The 19736-nt window shown below is 43.8% G+C and overlaps 1 protein-coding gene across 1 annotated transcript in view; it reads right to left on the bottom strand.

Annotated features, from left to right (window-relative positions):
• The window catches only part of LOC126928919 (lysine-specific histone demethylase 1A), a 100534-nt gene that overhangs the window by 4436 nt on the left and 76362 nt on the right, over window positions 1–19736 (bottom strand). The gene's annotated exons all lie outside the window — the stretch shown is intronic.

Raw genomic sequence — 19736 nt, 5'->3', positions numbered from 1 at the left:
GTAATTATAAGAGAGAAAGAGAGAGAGGGAGAGAGAGACAGAGACAGGCTGACCGACTGACAGAGAGAGAAGAGAGAGAGAGAGGGAGAGAAGGAGAGTTGTGTATAGTAGTTGGTTACGAGGATGGTTGACAAATGAGAAGGTAATTGAGATTCGATGTGGTTGAGATTTGTGAGCGGGGGAGAGTCGGAGGTGGGGTAATGTTCGGAGGACTTGTGATTGGGGTGATAATAGAGGGGCATGATAGAGGGTAACGTGTTTCCTCGTTTCTGGGTTGTTAGTTACTGTGTGCGGGTTGTGTCGTTGTAATATGTACACATGTATGATCGCGTTAGATCGTAATTGGTACCAAACGATACATCAAAATAGGATGAAGTGTCCAAATCTCTGTTATTTAACCTGTGAATAAATTCAAAAAGATCTCTGATGTTTGGAATATCAAGGTGTCCTGTTTTAATGTACGAGCGTGTATAATATCATCGTATCATATCGTAATACTAAAATATACGTAAAATATGTTAATCTCATATCCCGATACTTGGAATTCTTTTTTCTTTGACGCATGAAGGAAGGAACATAAAATCTTTTCTTAATATTGAACAGCTCGAACATGTTCGACTCGTGGTATTCCTCTAAGAAAGATGGTATTTATATATCGTAGACGAGAACGACTTTTAACCAGCTACGAAATCTTCCAATTACTTTGAACGATGCAGCCCACCTGAAACTACGGATTCTGCATAACCTCGGAACCGAATTTCGATACACGAAATCTCGAAGCTCGCAATTATCGGAACGGATTACAAAACGAGCGAGCAGATAGCGTGTACTTTTCGGTCCGTGTTTCGAATTCGCGTGGTTCGCGCAAAGGTGGGCCGCGCGAGCGAGGTTGAAATTCCGCGGGCCGATGTCACCGGATACGATAAAGGCTCCATTACCAGTTAATTGGATATTTCGCATTAGCGCGGCCAAATCAGGACACCTGACGCGGTCCTAAATTCTCGTAAGCACATTCGAACCCCGTAACATCCGCTGCGCATGTACTAATAATGATACACAGGCGTCTCCACTTAGGGAGGTTAATTATGTTGATGGCCAGCAGCGTGCTAACAAGCGCCTCTCTCTGCTCTATCGGCAGATACCATCCAAGAGAAATTTAAATTTACGCGACACCCTATATATCCCTATAATAATATCAAACAATCGTTTTTGAATTATTATTGGTCCACGATAATTCAGCAATCGCATCACTTCTTCGTTTCCATAATTCAATTTGTACAGAACATTTGTAAAAATTGGGCTGAAACTTGTAGAGCACGAAGCATGAAATACGCATTGACATATCTTGCGACCCCGAAACTAATGATATTTTGGCACACGTTTATTAAAGCCTAGTTGCTTATTTCGATGAATACTATGAGTATTGCTCAGATTATGCCGTATCGATTATGTTCATAGATGGAAAAAGAGGAAAGAAGCGTGTCAAATATTGCCATCTATCTTCATAGATTTATCTTTATAGAACTTCCTTGGGACTTACGCTCATTTAAGTCACTTTCTTCCAATAAATTTAGGAAAGTAACTATACTTTGTTTCTTTAAGTAGTTCGATGCTAATCATGTATAAACTGAATAACTTGCTAAAGATACAGTTGATCAGATTGGCTGATATCTTTCCGAGGATTAAACTCAATTTTTTGAAACATCTTATACGCGTGTATAAAAACTGTACATTTTTTTGAGATAAAGTTGGTGAGAAGAATTTTCCATTATTCCCTTTCTTGTTGTTCCCGTTCGTGTGAATGTGACTGGATCTGATCCCATCGAAAAATTTATCGTCGCGTCGAACGACAGTCGCCTCGTCGTTTCGTTAATTCGACCGATTTAAATTCGACGTCGTCCCATTCACGGTGCCGTTTCTCCATGGTCTCCTGGTTCTGCGGGGAAGGTAACAGAGCCAGGACGAATCGAATTGGAAAAGAACGCGTCGCGCGGCCACGCGGTCCATGCCGATATCCGGTTGCGCGCGATTATTTGCGACGACGAAAACGCTCGTACGGTTGGATTCGTTATTACTTTAATTGGAATCCATTTGACTGGCGGCTACACCGGTGCCACGGGTAGACACCCGCTCGTGTCTGGCGTCGATTACAGAAACCCTTTCTAATAAGCGAGGGAATATTCAACAGCCAGCGAAGGGAACGCGGTCCGGTGCTACCAAAATTATGGTAAGTCGATCTCGACTCTCTCTTTCTCTTTCTCCACACTGCCATCCTCATCTTGTTTCCTTTCGTTTCCCTTGTTTCGTTCTCTCTGTCTCCCGTTGGAATTGGAAATTAATTCCTTGCAATGAGGCAGCCGGTTCCGAGTCGATGAAAATTATCCGTGGAGAACGAACTTGATCCGGTTTCGGTTCTCTTCGTTTCCATTTATATCTTCCTCCTTTTTCCCCCATTTTGGAACTTTCCATTCGTTTGTTCGCAGTTATTCCCGCACTAGCAATATTTTTACTTTGAAGAAATTTAATTAATTCCTGGTTGTAGATATTTTTATGAGTGGATGAAATTATTGCTCTTTATTGGATCGTTTTCACGGCTACGATTAATCCTGTGCAACCAAAGCAGCAGTCGATATTTTATCTCCATAAGCTTAAGTTTAATAGATTACTTTCAAAATTCGTTCATTATTTGACGATGAATTTTTATATCCTCGTAATCAAAGGAATATGTTTCATGCAGTAGCTTTCTAACATTTCGCGTAACATGCATATTCCATACCAAATGTTTGCTTTGTAAAATAATTCTACGTTTATGAAAGATTTTAATCCCGATTAATCGTCCATTGTATTGCATTATATACGTAGCACATTGTGCTTACATTAGCTCCTAGTAATCATAAAAATCTGTTGTTATATTTGTTACAAACCCTTAATGTACCCAATTATAGAATTTCATGTTCATAATCCAGGCATTAAAAGTACCAAGAAATGAAGAAAATGTGGACGAAACAAAATGTATTAGATACATTTTACACGTTTAAATTTCAGAATGGTATGTAAAATGATTATTTTACTGGATCACTTTAGAAGATATTAGCAATTGGTAGAAGCCATTAATTAACAATGAACAGAGCCCGGTGTATTATTTACGTGCGCATATCTGGCTTCTGGAATGGCTCGATTTCCACGGGTTTCCTAAAATAACATCGAGCCGGGAAACGCATGTACCTCCATTATTGTTTGCTACTGTAACTCCGAATGCTCGTTCGGATGTTTACTTTCGGGCGGAACAAGCGTTTTGCTCGCCAGTAACGCAGACCGCACGCTGTCTTCCATCAGAGAATCATCTCTGAAAAATCTGGCAAACAAAAAATAAGCCGGAAGCCTATTCAATCCGGTCCCATTGCCGTTTTTCCGGCTTTCGTTCGTGAACAAACCCGCTGAATTTTTCAGCAGGCCGCGGACCAACTCTATTCTCGGCGAATGAAAAATTTGTACGCTGCATTTCCGTTCGCCTGGAACGTCTGCTCGCAACCGAGCTTTCGATTCACTTGAAAGACACGCTTCCACCATTGATACAGTTACAAGAAAAAGCCCTTCAATTCTGATTTAACCCAGACCCAAGGAAACAGCATTCGATAAAGGCAGGTAGATGAAGTGTTAAATATTCAGTTCAATTATTCAGCGGATATCCGATGCGTTTATAACATTTGATAATTTTGCCAATATAACTGGAGACGTGGAATCCTGCATTAATAAATAATGAAACCAGAATTTCAAAATAATTTCGATATTATCCTCCCTTTTATCGAAACTTTGATGGGTTACTGTAATCTCTCCGATGGGATAGTTAAAAAGCGCTAGGCTTTGATAACAATAAGAAAGTTTCAAAAGAGAGGAAAAACTGCTATTAAATTAATTATTCTTCCAAGTAAGAAAGATTCGCCGTTAAAGCGGCATGTTCCGGTGAACGGAGTCCTCCAACGCAAGAGGCCCGCGGTTCCACCGGAACCGTCCCGGTGCCAGCGAACGCAAATATTTAACGAAGAATTTATCAGCATGTCGGTGGCCGTAGCGACGTGACGCGGAACGATCCGTGAAGGGAGAAAAGGCCGCCTCTCCTCTCGTTGTATCTTCGCCGCATCGAAGACGGCCCGCACTCTCGTGCTACTTCGTGCTACCCTCTCCCGTCTTGTCTTCCGTTTGATCTTTGCTCGCAGTATTTTTTGACGGCGAGTCGAACAATTTGTATGCCGCGCTGCTTTTCAATTTACATTTAAATTGGTTGCTTATGGCGTTCTGTCGTCTCGACAGGAGTCGAAGTGCAGCCGGGAGCGTAACAGCGAGGGACGCGCCTCGAGAACAGAGTGAAACGAGGACGAAACGCGTGTACCGTGTAACCAGGATAGAGATGGACGAACGAGGAGAGGGGAAAACAGATGGAGAGAAGGGACGCGTAGCGTCGTCCTGGTCGAACAGTCAAATACTGAAACGGCCTCGAGAGAAACAGAGACTGGCAGAACTGTGCGGCGCGCCGCGCGAGTTCATCGCACCGGAGCAAAGCCGTGTGCCGCGTGTTTTTGCGCGCCACGTGAACGCATGCAGTTCGGGAACAGGACATATGAAATCGGGAAGAGGGTAGCTGCGGTTAGGAAACGTGCCCGTACACGCGTCACCCAGCAGTACGTTGCTCGAGTACCGATCTAGCGAATTTGAATCTCGTCGATTTGAATCGAAATCGAGCGTGCCGTGGTTCCGAGCTGCTTCCACTAAGCAGATTTACGAAAACTCTTCGTGAATAGGAGAAAAGGAAAGCGACAGATGCTCGGTTAAAAGAGCGGTTTCCTCTTTACTTCGCCGATGATATAAATATTACTAATTCTTTCTTTGTGTTATAACTTCTGTGACGTTTTATCAATTGTGGCAAATGACAGAAAAATTTAGAACGTTTGTTGGGCTGTGTAAGAAAATTTATTTACTCGCAATTGTTAATAATAGAAACATAATATTTTCACACAACAAAACAACATAATAATATTTTCTAATCTATTTGTAAAAGCGACACGGCGTAATAGTGTTAGAACCAGTTTCCCTGCAAATAAATAGATTTATCGTTTAATTGCGTGGAATATTTTGAAGCACCAAACAAACGATCAAAAGAGCGGTTTCCTCTTTTCTTCGCCGATGATATAAATATTACTGATTCTTTCTTTGTTTATAATTTCTATGACGTTTTATCAATTGTGACAAACAACAGAGAAATTAAGAACGTTTGTTGGGCTGTGTAAGAAAATTTATTTACTCGCAATTGTTAATAATAGAAACATAATATTTTCACACAACAAAACAACATAATAATATTTTCTAATCTATTTGTAAAAGCGACACGGCGTAATAGTGTTAGAACCAGTTTCCCTGCAAATAAATAGATTTATCGTTTAATTACGTAGAATATTTTGAAACACCAAACGAACGATACGCGAATTACATCTGCGAAAGATCAAAGATACGATCTAAAAGAACAGCAAAAGGACAAGTATGTTAATGAAATGAAAACGAACAGAGCTTGCCATAAAAACTCCGTAACTTATCCCGTGGAATTTAACAAATTAAACGCCCAATAGGCGTTCCCGAAAAAATTCAGCATTCTAGCCGGCGAGTGGCGAGTGATAGAAATACAGAGGGATGCTTTCCTTGCGCAGCCATTCGTTGCGTCAACATTTGGCATAGCAAGTCTCGAAGCACACACGCGATAGAGAGAAAGTCTCATTTGCCTCGTCGGGTAAACATTGATTTTCGGAAATCGCCAGAATCGCGGCCGTGTGAGTCTTCCAGGTGAACTTCAACCCTTCAGCCCTTGCGGCCTGGGTCTTCGCCGAACTCCGTTTCGACGCGAGCAAATATTTAATAAATAAATAGTGCCGACAAGTAAGGCTACCACGGATGCGTGCGACCGACGCCGGAAGAAGCTGATTGACCTTTGACGACGCGACTTTGCCAGACTCGATCGTCCAACGAATCGTTTGCGCCATATCGATCGTGGTCCGTTTGATGGAGATTAGGCGAAGTCTCTGAGGATCTTTGAAGTAGGGAGGTTAGCTTTTAGGGAGGTTAGATTTCGGTTGGCTTCTTTAAGCCATCAACTTGCTTCGAGCGATTCTGGGAAACTCATAGTTTGCTGTCATTTTCATTGTGTAGAATATTACCGTGGAAAATTATAAAAAAATTATTTCTCAAATATTTTAGGCTCTTTTATTTTATTAATCGATTAGTAATATTGGAGAATCGTACAAATCGTAGATTACAAAATTTCCTTTCGCGATCTAACGTGGATTAAAAATAATCAAACGAGCTTTTCGATTCAATATTTAAATTATATTTATCGGAAGAGCAAGAGAGATATAGATTTCTCATATTCGAAAATGCAAAAGTATATTACTACGAATTTATTTCGTGTTGATTTTTATTCGTTTACTCAAATTATTGGAAAGTGTAGCAGCCACGTCGATTGGTAAAATTTACTTAGAAAATTTTCAACAAAATTTATTAGAACTAAAATTAAATATTATCTAACTTGGAAAATTTCACGAACGATATTAGTTCAATCGTGCAAGAATACATTGAAAATATATGGGAAATATAACGTTACGTGATACGTTTCCAACAGTTTCTCGAGGCAACGTCTTCAAATCTCTGAATCTTTGCTGAATCCGACGCTATTATTAGCGACCCGGTCCTGAAAGGGCATGTACCCTGATCTATGGCCATTAGGAACTCGCCATCGTAAAAACAGACCTATCGAAACAAAACGGAAAATGGGGAAAGCTTACAGCCATAAGGGTGCACGTGAATTGCAACAGCCTGTCATTCCATTGTCGGAAGATTAAATATTCCCGTGTTTGCCACGCGACACAGAGAGTTGCTCGTGAATACCGGTGGAAATTAGTATACACGGGCGTGGCAGGGCGTCGCGCAATTCTGCCAGGAGCTGCTCGTTACGCTGGCGTAGCGTGGTTAACAAGGACGGCTACGTTCTCGAACCACCTGGCAATCGAAAATGAACTCCGATTCGCTTAACGCTCGTGCAAACAAACACCGCCTTATTTCCCGGCAGCGCGGTTCGGATTAAACGGCACAGCGCTTTGTGTTGACGGATAAACAGAGGAAATGGGGATAAATTAACGATTAGCAGTGCTATCAGTCGAAGTGAGAAAATAATAGAACAGGAGAGAATGATTTTCGTGAATTGAAACTACGGGGATAACACGCATACCGTATTGTATTGCAATTGAAATAATTAGCACGATGTTTGATATGCTTATGACAACGCGGAGAGAACTAAATTCGGGTCAAATTAAATTCGGTGAAATTAAAGATCGAAAAGAACCAGTTTTTCAGGGCCATTTCGAAATCATTAAATATCGTTTAAGTTTTATTGAAGGTCGTTCAAAAGCTGTGACAAGGTCGTTACAAGGTCGTCAGTGTCATTCACGGTAATCCATCCGTGATATCGAGTGTCTCGGAAAACACGAACGTTTCATGGATAATTAAAATTATTAAACGTTCAAGTTTTTATTGACGTACTCAAACATCGCACAAACACGCGCGTTTTCTCGATATCGCGTTCAATGTGTTGGGTTACGTAAAATAAACACTTATACGTAATTTTCGTAAAAATATATAATACGACAAACAGGTTTTAATTCAAGTATCGATCCAGTTATATATATATATCTTTAAAGCGAGAAAAAAAATCGTGAAAACCATCTCGATGGCCCAATATCAAGACTACAATAAAAGAGAAACCACGTTATAGCGTTCGCCGGAAATGAAACGTTCTAGCGAAGGACGTAAGGGCAAAGGGGTAAACGGCGAGATTGTAAAACGTCCGAAGAAACGATTCGAGGATCGTGGAAGGGAGCGGGAAAGTGTCTTACGAAGACAAAAGAGAATCACAGGTTCTCTCCTCTACCCCAGTTGGAAATGAATCGCGTCGGACGAGGATGGCCGGCTCGCGAAAAATAAACGTTATCTCCGGCGTCGTTTCGGCGTTCTCGTTTTCTGGCGTGCCGGTTATCTCCGCTTGTCCCGGTCGCATCGGTGAATTTAGCATCGGCAGCGTTCCGTATAATTTGTTCAGATTGCGATAAAGTTAATTGGAGGCTGGCACGGAATTTATGATCGGCCTGGCCCCGAACACCGGCGACCGTCCGCGACCGCCGGAATGCGAGATTCCTAGATCGCGCTAGTAAGTAACGCTCCGCGGAGAAAAGATCGATATCGTACCGGCGATTTATTACGATTGTCACACATTCTGTGCAAATGAGCTTGTACCCGATGCGCTTTACCGCCAGCCTTCGCAAGAATCAGGGAAATTCTTCGCCTAGGGGAGTCGATTTTTTTCCTTAAGAAAGATTAATAAACCGTGGATAGGAATCGCGCGAGGAACTTTGTGCAGCTCCTGCGTGTGTTTGATGGCGGTAATTAATGGTAATAATTACGAATGGTGAGATTCGTTAGCGTGTCATTCGAGGCATCCACGAAACGACATCTGTGAGCGAATGGCTGAACTACGTTTTAGTGGTCGGTAAAACAGGGAGATCGATGGATCTAGTAGAGTGCGCATTACGAACTTACGCGTTTGAAAAACATCTGTTTTCCACGCAATGAAGAAAATGAATGTTAATTAACTTTACATTTCTTAATAATGGTAAATTATTGTTGGAACTAGGAAGTAGAATGTAGCTATAATTACAAAATTATATGGTATTGTTGAATGGTATGTGAAAATTTAATTTAAATGAGTCAATTTAATTCAAATGTGGCACATGTTTCAGACATTCCTATTGTTCACCTAAAACTAAAGCATGCTAATTCGACTTTAATTAACCGAACAAACAGCATTCCTATTCGAAGAAGTGCCCATTGAGCAGATTGAACAACCGAAAACTTCCCACGCGATTCCCGTACTGTACGAACGAGCGATTCGCGTAACCGATTTAATATACAGAAAGCTAATCGAACTATCGAACGTGTTGTAGCAAGCGAGCAGCGCATGCTCCTCATTCCGGCAGTGCTCGTACCATTCCAAATTTTCCAGAAACCATAACGCTAAGCCCGTGTTGGAATCGATTTTAAATAGGAAGCGATATACACACATACATAGAGAGAGAACAAAGGTAGCCGCAAACGAGGTTGCTCTCAACTTCAATCTGCCCGCTAATAATTATAATTAAACCACGTCGAACGAACGAGCTCGTTCTTTCGATTCATTCGGTACTGCGTAGAATTAGCCGATCGTTCGTTCGATGGCGAGCAATTGCGAGTCGATTACGCGTGCAAAACCGTGAGATCAGGGCGACGGAAGAAAGCAAAGAGGGTAGAAAACTGGGAGGAAGGAAGAGGGACGTAAAAGAGGTTCAGCGAGCAGTAAGAAGATATTTGAATACGACTATATACCGCGAGTAAATCGTATCGTCCGCAAACGAGCAGCGTGCTACACAAGAAATGCATTTGCCGGATGTCGGCGGTGGGGAGCATGGGCCCCTCCCCGCGGCACCCGGGGGCACCAGGGCGCACGCCGAAAGGGGTACGGCTAGCGATGGGTATTCAAGGACCCTGAAGCTTTCCGAACAATTTTGCTCTGACGCAACGTTGCTCGAATTTGGAATATTGGAATTTTTTACAACTTCTGAAAAGACAGCTGCAACGATATCATAGTAAGGATATTCCTAAATTTTAATAAAAGACTTCCTCTACCTCGTACGTCCATAACTGAATCAGACAGAAAACACGCAGATCAAGTATATAAACCAAAGATTTTCTTTCTAGAAAGAACTCTCGTTACAAACATTCGAGTCCACGATTATTATCCTATTTCTTGCAACGACTAAAATCGTACCAGCCCACGAACTTATTATTTCTATGCAAATGATAATAATCGTGGGACTTAAAAAATACATACCTCTAAGAACAACATCGAGAGATCAGAGACGATTTCGTCAAATTCCAGGGTAATAGAAGACAGAACGTTGAGGCCATCGCTAGGCACGACGTTCGTGGTCTCGCCGGTAAGGCCCACGGAAAGTCCCCGTTCTCTTGCCCGTGGTCCAGCGCAGAGCAAAGGGGCGCTATCGCGAGCGAGCTATCTCCCACCACCCGTACCAGTTGCGCCGTAATATATAGGCCGTATCTCAGGCCCGCAAATTGCCTTTTTAAACACAACAAGACAGCCGTGCCCCCTTTCAATTTACGCAGGGCCCTTTTTCGCGTGCGCACACCATTCCGTTTCCCTTTGGTCCTCCCTTCCTCTCTCCTTCCTCCTCTGCGCACTTCTTCCATCAACGTTTCGTCTTTTCTCTTCTCCGCTCTATGCGATATGCTTTATCCTCACCGGCCTCTGCTTCTTCCCCGTTATTCCTTTTTCTGCGCACGACCGAGTAGCCTTCGACCAATCGGCGATTCCTCGCTATTATATCCAACTACACGTACGCGAGATTCTTCGAAAAAGCACCGGCTGTATATTACACGGTGTAATTAGAAGCGTGATAATCCAGCCTCGCGACAGCTCGCTTGGCTACCGTGGTGTTAGATCAATCGCCTCTCCGCACAAAGTATTGCGAAGGGCGGAGAGTAAACTTGTAAAGAGTTTCGTAAAAGTGGTTTACAACTTTTACAAGCAAGAGGGATTATAGTGACTGGTAAAGCACGTCTGCGAACACGGAGGGAAATACCATGTAATTTTTCTTCGAGTATCTTATTAAAACCGTTCCGCTGCGGTAATAACGAAATAGTTAGCGTGGCGCGACGGTTAAACGAGAATAATTGTGGAACGAACCGCGACAGTCGGGCTTCGCTTTTCTCCGCGAATTTTTCTCCATTTCAATCTTATCCCTGCGTGCGTGCCAGAGGGAACCTCGGCAGCCTCGGGCCAGGAAAACGATCGTCCTTTCGGCCGAGAAATTGCTTTCCCGTGAAACGATTATGAATCGAGGGGAGAAGAATCTCTCTCCTGAAATGGAACGTTACAAAGAAACTTGAGTATCGGGAGGATTGTGATTTTTCCGCGAGTTAATTTGCCGATGCAAGGATCTTCGCACAAATTGCGGCTCTGTGAATATTCTCGATATCGAAATATCCTTGAATCGAAAGCTACATCTCGAGTTCGTTCGACGTATGATTTATCACCGAGTCATGGACGCTGGAATTCGTGTCCGACCAAAAGTTTTGCAACCATTTCTCCGCTCGGCCGTGAGTCATAAACCGGGTCAGCTGCTCTAAGACACAGCAATGATAATGATAGGTGTCTCAACCTGTTTGATAATGGAAGCAGGAGAGCACGCGTTCCTTTCCGAGATACGATTCCGCGATATGCAAATCTCTTAATAATCTCGAGTTTCATCGGTTTCTGGTGTACCGAGCGCTAGAACTCGCGTTGCTCCGAGTAACCGTTAGCGAAAATTTCAGTAAACATCTAGAATAAGAAATAACTGCTTACTAACCGTGTGTATGCATTTTCTTTATTCGATTTAATAAAGAAGCACATTTTAACTTACGTACAGCTTACGTAAGATCAACAGGAAAAGGATACTCTAGAATATTCTTTCAAGGAGTTGTTTAAATGTGGAACAAAGATAATTCCACTTTCTAAATGTTGGAAATAAAACCGTAGGAAATTAGTTAATCGATGAACGGTAGAGACGGGGAAGAAAGAGAGAAAAGAGGGGACGAGCCACAGTTTCCATAACAGGACGAGGGAAAATAAGATATTATAAAGGATTCCAGCGTGGAATTTTGCTGCAGTCTACCTACCGCCTTCAGCGGTAAATGCTACAAAGTGAAAAAAGTTGAGATAAGCGGCGAAAGAAAGATCTCGACCGCTCGAAAGCGAGTAACAAAACTCGGCGGAAGACGAAGAGGGACAAAGTATAGACGGTGGAAAAATATGAAAAAAGGAGAAGAGGAAAAAAGAGGGGTGGATCGGAGGGACGAAGAGGGTTGCGGCTTTTAATCGGCGTAATAAGACGTCAAGGACACGGTCTACGCACCGGGTTACCGGAAGAAAAATTCGTTCTTCGGCCGGCAGTTAAGCGATCGCGCGCCGCTTCGCTCGACAAGATTGTCGATTTATGTTTACATACTCGTTTTACGTGAGATCTCGATAATTAGAGTGCTTACCTATACGTGCACGCGAACGGTGGTGGTTCACGAGCGCACAGCTTTTTCAAGTATATCCAACAACCTATGCAATGTGTATACGTGTATAAGCGTGTGAACGCATGTGGAACCACCTCGAACCGGGACGACGGCTATGGGATGATGCCATGGGAGGATTTAAAAAATGGAAGAACGCGGCGGGCTGCGGCGAACGTTTTAAACGAGGCCCGATTAATCCCTCCGGGGGGAAGAACGCGGCCTGAAATTGGCGTATAGTCTTCAGCGCGTTATCTTCGATCGTAAAGCATCGTCATCTTACGGCCCCGATACACTTCCAACGGTTGCTTATTCATCCCGTTCACGAGTCAATATAATCCGTCAGAATCCCTTGGGTACCACCCCATTTCGTTCGAACAGTATCGCCAATATATTTCTATCGTTTCGTAACATTTTTTCCTTTTCGTTTCCTTCATCTTCCTGGAATTTCTAAGGTTCCGCTCTTCTTTGTCCTTGCCTTGCAGGACTTTCGATGCTCATCGGGAGATACGATCGTCCGCGTGACCGGATCTTGGACCACGTGGGTAGGGAGTAATGTAAATATTAATGGGGTGGGAAAGGATAGTTGGTACGTATGTTAGCGTGCAATGGAGGGAGAGAGAGAGAGAGAGAGAATATCCGGATGATTTACAACGTGGCATCGCGCCTCCGTGAACCGTATCGCATATTTGCTATAGTAATAACTCGGCCTGGTTTAAGCACGTTTTGATGGTCCGTGTTATATACGATTCGACCGATGGATGTAAAACGTTCCTGCGCCGATATAGGATTCGTTTCGAAGAATGGAGCTCCACCTTTCTTCGTCTCTCTTCCGGTAACCCCTGGCGGTAGGCAACGCAGCGGGCGTCGGAGGAAGAATGCGCGGCGCGAGAAGGTGTAAGGGTCGCCACGGCTCATGTTCAACCCTCCCTCGAAAAATACTGGTTCGCTTCTGATTATACGGCCTTTTTGACACGTTCGACGCTCGTAAGCTCGCAGCAGGCTTTCCATACATCTCCGTGTGTTCTATTATATCGCGAGTGTTCAACAAATAAGAATTATTTCCACCGCTATTTTCTAAAATTATATTTTAAAAGAGAGATTTTTCGATAACCTATCAGACAACGAAGATCAATCGTAAAAATTCAGAAAGATTGAAAAGTTTAGAAATGATCCGAAACACTAGGAGGCCAGGTTCGTTGTTGAGCGATCCAAGTGACAAACGTTTAACTAGAATCGCATACAGTTTGCTAGACAAATAGTTCGACGCGGGCAGCGTAAAATAACCAATCGATCAGGAATCGAACCGACGGTGATCGAAAGGCCTGACTTTACCTCGTGGCACACGTGTTCTCAATTACGCGTCACACGACGTTACAGTTCGCAGCCGTGTTTCGCGTTTCCGCCCGGAAAAAAACGTTGAACCGTGATAACGGAGCCACCGTTCCCTCTTGTGGCGGCTATTAAACGCGAAAAGGGCGTGGAACTGGCTGAAACTCTTCTTCCTAAGGCAATCTCTAAAATTATGGCTTAAACAAAGCGTTCGGACCGCGGAAAGACAGTCACGGCGAATAACGAGCTACGAAACGGGACGAAGAGGAAATCGACTTCGCCCGTGTGACTAAAGAGAGATCGCTTGTTCCCTGTGGCTGAAAGTAGTCTACGCGGAGCGACTCGACGTGGCCGTGGTTTGGCATAGCGTGGCGGGTTCCGCGTAATTGAGTCAAAATTATTTTCAAGCGACCGGGACCGCGGTCATTACAGCGATTTGGTCGAATCGAGGGCGGTCCGGCAGGCCGAACTTTCCGGGTGGCAACTTTTTCTGCTTTGATGATCACTGTCAGTGAGCAAAAGGCCGCTTACGGAGCCTCGCGCGCTCTCACCTCGCGCGTCGCTCCATCAATCTCTCGTAAGCCAGCGTGCCGTTTTTACCGGCTGAAATTTATTACGCCGTGGCCCACGCTCTCTCGACCGGCACCGACGTTTCGCAGTTGTGTGTCTCCTCATCGATGCGCGGCCAGTCTTGCGGGACAACCACCCCGCGTTCTCTCCTCGAGGGAGGTGCCCCTGGTGCGTGGCCAGTTTCTTTGATAAAATGCTGGATGAAGACTCGAACATTCGAGGATTAGCGTGCTTCCTGGATTATAATTGTGTGGGGAGCGTGCAGTTTCTTTTGGATTTTGCGGACGAGAGAGAATGGTGGCTGTCTTTTGTTCCTGTAAGCTACCCTTTGGAATTTGCAAATCGAATTATTACAAATTGAAAGGAAATTCAATTAAGAATATGATATTCTACAGCAGGATTTAAAACAGCAATCACATGTTATATTATGCTGAATAACGTATGAGAAATTTCGTTATTCCATGACGCCCATTCGAATATCTTTCACGAAGCAGAATGTATTTGCAACTAAATGAGCAATTGGAGATGTCACCGATCTTCCGCTTGTTCGCGTAGGAAGTAGAAATTTGATAGGGTGGCGTCCATCGGGATCCATCACGAAACGGGCCACGATACCAAACTACTCGGAGCTTTCTGTGGACGCGAGCAGATGTGTATCGGTCCTACGTAAATACGGAGAAGGATCGATAAGATCGGGAGACGATCGTTATGGGGTCGAAAATTTATAGGGACTCGTCGGTTGGATGAATTCGCGGGATTATCGGGGCCGATTGAGATCGTCGGTGGTAATGCGCGCCTTTAAACCGTCGTAAATGACCGTGGTCGCGGGTAATGGCGCGTTGTTCCGTCGATTTTTCGACGTAACGTACACTTTCCCGAATCGAGGCGGGCGATTCGCCGATCGATCCTGTGTTTGTCCAGCGCATTGAATCGAATAACACGCCGCGGCGCGAAAACAATTGAAACGCCGTTCGTATCGTGTTCCACAGTGAAAGAAGGAAAGAGAAAACGGGGATGATTCGCGTTTGAAATCGTTGCCAGCGATACGCGATAACGCGAGAGAGCGTGATTACGTCTCTGTTGATAATAGAGTGGGCGCAAAGAGAGGCGGTTTCGTTTCCACTCTATCACTGTGTTTTCGCGAGGAATTAACGTCTGTTTGCCCGTGAATGCAGACACTCGTTCCCGCGCCACGATGGAACAACGTTGCACACCAATGGAGGTAGAGGTTATTGATATTAGGATACAAACTGCGCTCTTACATTTACGTCTTCGGGCTATTCCAACTTTATAAATCTCCAACCCACACACGGACGTTCTAAGAATCCTCCAAAGATTAAGGAGATAATATTTTACAACTTTGTACACCCTCTGATATCCCTCAATGTGACTCAATCGAGTTACTTTATACTGAGGAAAACTCCGAGAAATCTCGTATGAATTCCATTTTGATTGTCTCGTGTAATTTAGTTTCGTAAAAAGAAGAACAAACGAAGACTACAGCAGCCTATTACAGTTGGAAAAGGAACTTGGTCTCGATTGACGCGCACCGGTGTATCTGTCACTAGGAGCTTGTAAGGTATCGACCGTTACAAGCGCTCATGGAATTCCCCTAGCCCGATGGCGGGCGCGCGAACATTACGTGCACGCGAATAGCTGCACGAGCCGCGTGCTCGCGAATTACGAGCGACGCGGAACGGCCGACGGCAACGACAACGACGATTCTTTAATAAACCGTTAGCCCGTGTGGTGGCAGCGGAGAGACGGGAGTCGCGCGTAACGGCCAACCATTTCAACGGATAAAAAGGGGTTACACTATACGTTAATATATCAGGTTATCTTCGATCGGCCTTTATAACGATACACCCGGTCTCCGTTGAGCTTAACTCTTAACAAGCGGCTCGGATTTTTCTGTCAGTTAATGGCGACTTTCTCCTGTTTATTGTGCGCACGATCGTATCTCGTTCGAGAATTAATTAGTGTCAGCCTCTTTAAAAGGTCTGCGCAATTCTCACGAAATGCGCAAATCCGCACGAGAGCGGATTCCGCGCGAGAACGATTCTCGCTCGCTCTCTGTTTCTCACTTCGGCTGCATTCCAATTCCGTCTTTGTTTCGGGCTAGCTCGTTTAGAAAGTCCACTCGGTCGCCGACGCTGCAAGATGAGCCGGTGTGAGAGAATAAAATGACCTTTCTCGTTTGATCCGCTCCGATATCGGAGAGCCCATTCCGTCCCCGTTCCGCGATTCTAAAATTATCTAGCCCGACCTCTTGCCGACTTTGGGCGAACCCTTGAACTTTCCTTCGTGCGCTATTGAAATCGTGAGCATTTTCTCGAACGACATTCCTAGACTGGATTAACCGGAGAATCGTTCCGATGGTTTCTTGTTCGAAAGCTTCGAAAACCTTGGAATCTATGGGATCGATGCACGATCGATCGATACCAGTTGTTTTCACAGCTTCGCGATAGACCGAAGATTCGGGTTACCGTTGTCGAGGATTCCATGGTACTTTTTCTTCTCTAAATTTTATTAGTAGCGACATTTTTTACATTCCGTGACAGTCTGAGATGTGTATCTGAAGGATTTTAACGCATGCTACAGTACCGATTTTTACATAAAAATTATACAAGAAATAAACTACGTAAACAAAGGTTTCATATATACGTATCTATCAGATAAGTTACAATCTCAGCAGAGTTAGAAGCTTTCTTCGGAAAAAATAAAAACTCCAAGTTGATAAAAAATAAAGAGAAGGTCCAAGAGATTTACAGCCAAGGACAGTTGCTAAACAGAGATTCCATCAATTAACACGAACACATATTCGCAAATCACGATACTCGTTATTCCAACCACCCATCCTCTTTCACCCCTATAAAGGCAAAGAATAGTTATCCTTTAATCGAATCCTTCGATAGTGTTCCTTCCGCGTAAAACAGCCCCTGTCCAGTATCCGAGTCTCTCGCAGCATCGTCAATAACCTGGAATTGGCCATATTCTCTCCTCGAATGGGGTCCTTTACTATAGAATCTCCTAGAAAAGCACCGGGGTAACGAACGACGACGACGATCGAGGGAGTTAGGACGCGCGAAACGTTCGAGTCTCAGCTTGGAAAAAATACGATTTAAGAAAGAAGGATAGCTACGTATGTGTGTGCGTGTGTATTGAACGAATGTTAGGTGGAAAGTACGCCACGAAGCCAGGCCAGAAGGCAAGAGGCAAGGAGCGCGATAAAGTGGAGGCGACGCTTGAGCTTGGAAGATGGCTCTCACGTAGCGCACTTAGAGAGCCACCGAGGCGGTCCGCCGTCAATAATTCCCACATGTAATGAGGCGGCCTGTTGTTCGCGGGCGGACAATAACGCCCATAATTCACTGTCCACGCTCGCCAGAAACTTATCCCCCTGTTTTCCGTGGAATCGCCGTTGCTCCCGGGCGCCCACCAGGTCCGCCGATAAGCCACCACTGTGCCTCGACTTTAATCAAATTAGTCGCTACCAGAAGCTCTCGTTAAAGCATCGTGGCTGGTGGAATTATTCGATACCAGTGGGATGGGTATTTCGAAGAAGGGAAATTATGGAGCAGTCTGATCTGCTCTGAAGGTTGAGTGAACCGTGAGCAAAAATGTCTGGTGTTTTCTTCGATAATTTAGGGACTCACATGTGGTACGCATTAATATGGTCACTTCCCAAATTGGTATTCTGGCGTCTGAGTAAAACAGTTGGTCTATGCAGTTGATTAAGCCATTGGTTAGGAGTGAAACATATGTTGATTCAATTAGTTACGTAATTTAGATACTGCACTAGTGCACCTGCTGCGTGTAGGTTTCTATGCTTTTTGAAAAAGTGACTTAGAAAGATGAACCAAGTGTTGTGGGTACAGTGTTGAGGCACACACTGTTGAAATAAAGACATTGCTGATGAAAAAGAAGCGGAATTCCAGAGGCCATATTTCAGTGACAGCAAATATCTTAAATACAGAAAAACTACCGAAGCGTTAACCTCTTGCCTTAACCCCTATTTAGTCTTGTTCAAATATTCAGCGAATATAAATTGCATATATAATATTCCAATTGCATTTCTCTAGCACTTCAGGCACGTTACTACAACGAATAGTTAAAAGTCGTAATGCAAGGGGTTAAGAAAGAAAAACTCTGAGAAATATACCTCTGCAGTACGAATAATTCTCAGAAACATCGTAATTAAATAGAAATAAAAGATAATTACTTTATAATGAATACTTCGATATTTGATAAATCTGTGAAAAATTCTGCAACTTGCATAGTCGATATTGCTTAGGTCCCTTGCATCAGCAACCGGTCCAAGTCTCCCATTCCAAAGTCGGGAATACCGTGATTCGTTAAGTTCTTGAGAGACTTGACATCGCAAACGGTTTGGCCGTAATGACACGACCGGCCTGACCACTTCGACTTGACCAAGACCTGATGCGAGTATGTGCCCGGAAACGTTTACCCTCGTGATTGCTGCTCGGAGAATGAGTTTACGGTAGACAACGACGCGACGTCTTGAATCCGAGAATCTGTTCGATTTTCTATTAGCGTTGACTTAAGGAGTCGCCACTAGACTTACCGCTAGCCTGGTTTCTTATTTTCTCGTCGATTTCCCGATTGATTTCTATTTCTAACGGTGTTCCCAGTACTGTTACCAAAATATTAAATGCATCTTCCGGGTTCCATTAGTCGAATCGGATACAAATTGAAGCGATACGAGTCAAGTGATCTAATCGCAAGAGTGGAGAGACTTATCGTCCGCCTATCATCAGAACCACGTGTTCCTTACATGAGTGATACATCTAATAACATCGATGGATCATTCATCAGACGTCTGTACCTATAACTTCTACTCTATTCGGCAAATCACGATCAGATCCACTTGTACTGATTTATTCAAAGCTTCTAAATCGTATCTGTTGAATTCTAATCATCTGTAAATTAACGATTGTGTTCTATAAAAGCAAAGGATTACTAAATAATGGATCGATGCCAACCCTCCTACATTCTTTGGCTCGTCCACGACCGAATTATATTTTTCTATCGGTAGAAAATTCCTTACGTTGAAGTAACGTATACAAGAGCTATCGATACGCGTGATTTCTCGCCTCAATTTTACGCTAGAGATTCCCTTCAAACTGAAAAAACCTTTTCCCGGTTGAAAGGAAATTTTCTAAGATTGAAACATAAAATATTCAAGGGTCGCGGGAGCTTAAACTGAATTTATGCGGAAGTGAACATACAAAAAGGCCATATTAGATAGCCTGAATAACGACGATACGAATTTCTTTACTACCACACAGTGGCTGACTGTGCTTTCTATCACGCCACGGTACACGTCTCTCAAGAACCGTATTTCAACATTGTCAAATTTTCGCAGACAAGTTTGCCATACATCTCTTGCGTCAACGCGAAACTCCTGTCGTACGAGCGAAGAAAAGAAATCTCCGTATGCTTGCGCAAAATCATACAGAGAATGTTTGATCAAATAGCGAAACGATCGAGGCAGCCAACCCTTAATCATTGCTAGCAGCACGGCTTCGACGTGGCGCGAGTAAATCAGGATCCAACGTTGAAACGGTCTAAGGTGGACGTGGACGAGGAGAGGATCTCGAAGCCACGAACTTCTCGACGTAGCC

The sequence above is a fragment of the Bombus affinis genome, chromosome 2, assembly GCF_024516045.1.
Source record: "Bombus affinis isolate iyBomAffi1 chromosome 2, iyBomAffi1.2, whole genome shotgun sequence".
Taxonomy (NCBI): Eukaryota; Metazoa; Arthropoda; class Insecta; order Hymenoptera; family Apidae; genus Bombus; species Bombus affinis.
The sequence above is the reverse complement of the archived record's forward strand: the minus strand, read 5'-3'. Positions and strand labels throughout refer to the sequence as shown.